Here is a 6,971-nt window from a genome sequence, read left to right on the forward strand (position 1 = left end):
TGCTGTACAGTGAAGTGAATCAGCTATATGTACACATATATCCCCTCCCTCAGGACCTCCCTCCCACCCCCATCCCATCCCTCTAGCTCATCACAAAGCACCAAGTTGAGCTCCCTGTGCTATAGAGCAGCTTCCCACTAGCCGTCTATCACCAGGGAAACCAGTGTAGACGTGTCAACGCTACTCTCCCAATTTGTCCTAACCTCCCCATCCCCTCCGCCATCCACATGTCCATTTTCTACGTCTGTATCTCTATTCCTTTCCTGCAAATCTATCTCTACTCTTTATCCAGCTTATAGACAGTGCCATTGGCCCTCAGTACATATTAACTGAATGTAATAAATGATCTTTCCTAGAGTAATTCACCAAAGGTAAAGGATACGTCTCTTTAGTTCACACTACTCAAGCCCTTATGAGAAAGGTCTTTTCATAAATGTCTTCAGTGCTAAACATGAGGACTTGACTTTCATTTGTGGTGGTTGCTAAATACTTAGATGAGTCAGCCCGCTGCTCCTGGGCTGTCAGGATGGAAACACATTTTATTTTTCCTTTCCAGATCCTTTCTTTGCAGTGAAATCTTCTGCAAAGTCCTCTATTGACTGTAGGGCAGAAAAGGTACCTGAAAATCAAAGCCATCAAATATGTTTTTTTTCCTTCCAACCTTGAGATCAGGCTACCATCTGGCTGCCCAGAACATTTGGTGTCTGGAAGAAATCTTGAGCCTGTGTTAATGTCAATGTTGTTTGGACTAAAGCTTTCTTTTCTTTTTTTTTTGGATAGTGGTGGCTAACAAACAATACATATTCATAAATGCTGATGAGATGGTAGGTCTAAGCTGACATGCTCTCCAGAGAGCAGACAGACAAGTGTGTGTTGGAGAATGGATGAATAGCCATGAAGGCCTGTGTATTTCCAACAGGGATTATAAGCCCTACTCTATGGACCAGTTTTTTTTTTTTTTTAACAAAGACCATACTTCCTGCTGTGTACCTATAGTGAAGTTTCAGCCATTTTTTACTTTTGATGGACTATTTTTCATTTTGTTGTTTTAAAAAATATATTTTTTTTGGCAAAGGATTATACAACAAATGTTTCTTCAGTATTTATTCTATAAAGGGCACTGTGTTAGGGGCCAGAAAAACAGTCATACAATGGGCCCACCCTCTCAACTGAGAATCAAGTATTAAATTTTACTTGGGGCCCAGGCAAGAATTAAAGAGGATGCTCCAAGAATATTAGTAAAATATTTAGCTTCAAGGGGTTTGTAGTCTTGGTAGGAAGCTAAGGTCGAATTCAGAACTAGAGAACAAAGTGAGAACAATCCAAATTCACCGCTGCAGTTGGTTGTGTTATTTAAAGTTCAGAGTTTGGAAAAGAAAAAGAAACTGTGTATATGACACTATGCACACAGGGCATTTTAGGAGGTTTTCAAAAGGGTAAATTATTGATCTGTGGTAGTCAGTACCTTCCACTCTAATCTAGAAAATAAGATGACCTCAACAGTCAAATATTTTTGCACAATTTACTTTATATTGCAAAATTATCAAACTACTTTTAATCCTTTTCTCCACTTATCTTGAAATCTTAAAAGAAGTAAAAAAAGATAAAGGGAAAATGAGTAGTGCTTCTAGACATGAAAGGTGAGTGTATTTAGATTAAGTGGGTTAATAAGGTTAAGGAGAGAGAGACAATAAACATCCATGAGAGAAAGGTAATTAAAACAAAGTATTAAGTCAAAGCTTTTCATAGCTGTGCTTGCACTTCTAGTCATCCAGACTGACTCAGGCTCTAGTTTCCAAGATAGCGTTTTCCTTTTTTTTTTTTTTTTAATTTAAACTTTTTATTTTCTTTTGGGGTATAGCTGATCAACAATATTGCGATACTTACAGGTGGACAGCCAAGGGACTCAGCCATACATATACACGTATCCATTCTCCGGCAAATTCCCCTCCCATCCAGCCTGCCGTGTAACAGTGAGCAGGGTTCCCTGTGCTGTACAGGAGGTCCATGCTGATTATCCATTTTAAATATAGCAGAGTGTACACGCCCAGGGAGCTTGGGTTGTTTTCCATTTTAAACACCACTCTTTCTTATTTTCAACTGATTTCACTGTCAGTTTCTGGAGAACAGAGACAGGATTAATCTACTCCTACTCCTTTGAATAAATGACTCTGTTCACAAAAATTGGGGACCTTCTCTTAACCACAAAGTTGATATCATTCAAATAAATCACTGGAATTTGAAAGTAGGGAACTTAGCAGTGAAATGGGCTCTAATTTCCAGCAGGAGCTGGGGAAGTGGAGCCCTGCAGCCACAGAGGCTCAGGAGGGCCCATCTGTGCAGAGACCAACTCTGATTCCAGAAACCCTCCAAGTCTCCTTCTGTCCTTAATTTGGTCTTCAGAGTACATTTGCCATCTACGGGTCTGCAGAGTGGCGCGATTTCTCAGAGTGAATTAGAAAGTTGGATTTTTGTAATAATTCTGTCATGGATAAATCTGGGGGAACAGTAGCTCTCTTTTCCAAGGCTAGTTAACCCCCTGGATAAGCAGAACATCGAGGCTCTCAACTTCTTATGGGGTGAGTCATGGTGCTGATGAAAGGTCATGGCACTTGGAGTCAGACTGTCCTGACTTGAGGTCTGGTTCCACCACTAACTAGATTCGGGATCTTGAACACATTGTGTACTCTATCTGCAAAAAGATTATTATGGAAATTAAAAGTGAGAAAGGTGTAAAAACCCTAATCTAAAAGCCCCTGTGTTATCACAGATAATAGAGAATAGTTTCCTTCCTGTCTCAACCAAACAAGGAAACAATATTCTAGAAAATCTTACAGGGACCACAGGAACAAGCAGATTTTTTTCTGAAAAGGGCCAGATGGTAAATATTTTAGGCTTTGTGGGCAATACATTCTCTGTCACAAGTACCCAGCTCGGCTATTGTCCTGCAAAAGTAGCTGTGGACAAGACATAATCGAAAAAGCTCGACTCAGAAACCTTTACTTAGAAAAACTGGCAGCTGGCCAGATTTGCAAGCCGTGCTTCTGAAACTTGAATGAATGGGCCTCTGAACTCCCAAGGATCCTGTGAAGACGCAGCGTCTGATTCTGTAGTCTCCACGGTACCTGATACTGCATCCCTAACAGTCTTCCGGGGGCACTGCGGATGCTGCTGTTGATTGGACTCAAGGTAGCACCGGTGAGGACAGCCTAGGAAACTTTTCTGATCCTCAAACTATAGTGTTTATTTTATCCGACTGGTTAAGTGGTGTGCTGTTTAAGTCCTTCCAGGATGCTCTAACAGACACAACATACACTGGTGGCTTAAACAACAAATATCCGTTTCTCACAATTCTAGAGATTGAAAAGTCCAAGATCAAGGCTCTGGCAGATTGTGTCTGCTGGGAGCTTGCTTCCTGGTTCATAGATGGTTGTCTTCCTGCTGTGTCTTCACATGGTGGAAAGAGTAAGGGAGTTTTCTGGGGTCTCTTTTATAAAGGCACTAATCCCATTCACGAGGGCTCCACCCTGATGGCCTAACCACCTCTCCAAAAACCCCATCTCTAAATACCATCATGTTGAAGAATAGGTTTCAAGATATGAATTGGGGGGTGAGGGACACAAACATTCAGTCTGTAGCAGCTGACAACTTCTCAAAATTAGTCAACTAGCTCATATTAAGAATATATTTACCAGAATTCCCTGGTGGCCCAATGGTTAAGAATCCACCTGCCAACACAGGGAACTTGGGTTTGATTCCTGGTCCAGGAAGATTCAACATGCCGCAGGGCAACTAAGTCTGTGAGCCACAACTACTGAGCTCATGTACCACAGTTACTGAAGCCCATGCACCTAGAGCCTGTGCTCTGCAGCAAAAGAGGAGTCATGGCAGTGAGAAGTCTATGCACTGCAGCAAGGGCGTAGCCCCCACTCACGGCAACTGGGAAAAGCCTACGAGCAGCAACGAAGACCCAGTGCAGCCATAAATAAATTCATTTAAAAAAAAGTAAAGGTAACACTTCTCAATACATTAATAAAAGGATATATTTATCATTTCTTACTCTATGCATCTTTGATGATTTGTGTTTGAGTCTGTAGCTAAAATCTTAGTGAATTTAATGCTAATTTTGCTTAGGCCCAAAGCGGTTCTTCCCCAGTTAGGTCTGTGTCATTGTCTCTCTCTCATTTTCATAATAGATGAGATCTTAACCTAATGGGACCATTTTAGAATTATACAAACTGTGAATTGCCTCCCACTTTCCAGGATGAAGTTTAGTGATATACTGTCCTCGCCTACTCTGGGAGTAATGATTTCCTATAACGGCCTCCTACACCCCCTAAAGATGCCACTCTATAAAAACAGTGAAGGGGGTACCAGTCAGCTGGAAGTGACGGCATGTTGTGGATGTTAATTGGCCTCCCCCAAAGTGGAATTAGGGCTTTCTGGTAACTCAGATGGTAAAAAAATATCTGCCCAAAATGCGGTAGACCTGGGTTTGATCCCTGGGTGGGGAAGATCTCCTGGAGAAGGGAATGGCTACCCACTCCAGTACTCTTGCCTGGGAAATCCCATGGACAGAGGAGCCTGGCGGGCTACAGACCACGGGGTTGCCAAGAGTTGGTCATGACTGAGCAACTAACACACACACACGCAGAGTCAAACTTACTTGCTCACCCAGGTTCTGACTGCCTTGCTCTTTGATAGAGAATTTCCTTCTCTGAGGGTATGGCAATCATGGCTTTCAAATTCATTTTGGCTTCCTTGGAACAGAAACCCGATCCTGCTCAAAACATACCTCTAAGGTTTTAGCATTTCTTATCCCAAATAACTTCAATACAGTACTCCACAATTAATCCACCTTCAACCTCAGCTGAAACTGAAGTGGGAAGCATTGTAAATATGTCTGTTAACTGAAACATTCTATTCTGCTTTTGCAGCCTGATCTGCTGAGTTTATTTTGGATGTGGTTTAGCTTCTGAGCCTAGCAGAACAACAAGTACAACAACAAACCCAACATCTTCATAAGCTCAGATCTAAACTTGAACTTCATGGGAAATAGATGGGGAAACAGTGGAAACAGTGTCAGACTTTATTTTTTTGGCTCCAAAATCACTGCAGATGGTGACTGCAGCCACGAAATTAAAAGACACTTACTCCTTGGAAGAAAAGTTATGACCAACCTAGATAGCATATTGAAAAGCAGACATCACTTTGCCAACAAAGGTCCATCTAGTCAAGGCTATGGTCTTTCCAGTGGTCATGTATGGATACGACAGTTGGACTGTGAAGAAAGCTGAGTGCCAAAGAATTGATGCTTTTGAACTGTGGTGTTGGAGAAGACTCTTGAGAGCCCCTTGGACTGCAAGGAGATCCAACCAGTCCATTCTAAAGGAGATCAGCTCTGGCTGTTCCTTGGAAGGAATGATGCTAAAGCTGAAACTCCAGTACTTTGGCCACCTCATGTGAAAAGCTGACTCATTGGAAAAGACTCTGATGCTGGGAGGGATTGGGGGCAGGAGAAGGGGACGACAGAGGATGAGATAGCTGGATGGCATCACTGACTTGATGGACGTGAGTCTGCGTGAACTCTGGGAGTTGGTGATGGACAGGGAGGCCTGGCGTGCTGCGATTCATGGGGTCGCAAAGAGTCGGACACGACTGAGCGACTGAACTGAACTGAACTGAACTGAAACTTGAACTCTCCAGAAAATTAAAGGAATTCACTTTCTGATTTTTCCCCTAGACCAGGAGATTCCTTAAACCTTGCTAACCTTTTTAGTTTTTCATGTTCTTCTTAGTTAGCAAATTGTCCTTAAATTCTTTTGCTGCAAAACAAACTCATCTCCCTTTTTCCTCTTATTTTAAACAGCTGCTAAACACTACTTATCCAGCAGCAATTAGCCTGAACTAATCTTCACAGTCTCCTGAGGGACACTCATTTTCCAGAGATTTGGGTGGGGATATTAGGCAGAGTGGGAGGGCCAGAAGGGAGTGTGGCTTGAAAAAATGCCATTTGTCTTTATTGATGCAAAGATAAAGAGAGCTATCACTTAACCTTAAGAAAGACATTTTAAAAAAATCTTTGCTTTGTATTGAGAGTACTCTTTAAAACTTACTCTACTACTGTGTTGCTTAACAAAAATAAATAAACGAATCAGTGTGGTCCCTTAGAGCTAGATTATCTTGGTCCATCTCGCCTTAGTTTATAGATGAAGGCAACGAGGCAAAGATGGAGGTCAAATGATAAATAGTAAAGGATTTACTCAGGATTGGCCACACTGTGCACACCTCAAAGAAAGCCCTGGGTCTTTTCAGACTCCTGAGAGGTAACCCATAAGCCCTTGGGTTATTGTGCCCGGTGGGACTGCCCTCGTGTACCTGGGGACTTTGGGCCATGGCAGATGTGCTATATGTTAACATAGCATCACTAAGCAAACATTTTGATTTATGTGGGCCCTGCGGGTATCTGATTGACCTCTGGAGAGGCTGGAGTTCAGCCACATCTATCAGACTGACCCCCAGTAAAGACCCTGGACACCAAGGATCAAGTGAGCTTCCCTGATGGGCACTGCATACTGCCACGTATCGTTACTGGGAAAAATAAGTGCTATCCTTGTGACTCCACTGGAAAAGGACAACTAGAAGCTTGTTCCTGGTGTCATGTGGACACTGACCTATGATCATTCAGGGACAATTTCAAACCTGGGCAGGGGGTGTGTCTGTATTTAGAGATAGGAATGTGAAGAGTTGGATGGATTCACCAGCATGTTATAAATATATGTATATTGTTATTTAAGCTACATACACGTATTTGTATAGAAGCTATCATCTATACTGGTGATAAAGATGTGAACTTTGTCAAATGGTTGGAGGTGCTAGTAAAGAGTAATGTTCCCGAGCAGTCATTCAGGTACAAGCATCAGAAAGAACCCTTCGCAGATGAAAGAACACTATCCCAAGTATAGGAGCTG

The sequence above is a fragment of the Bison bison genome, unplaced genomic scaffold (assembly GCF_000754665.1).
Source record: "Bison bison bison isolate TAMUID 2011002044 unplaced genomic scaffold, Bison_UMD1.0 scf7180017864325, whole genome shotgun sequence".
Taxonomy (NCBI): domain Eukaryota; kingdom Metazoa; phylum Chordata; class Mammalia; order Artiodactyla; family Bovidae; genus Bison; species Bison bison.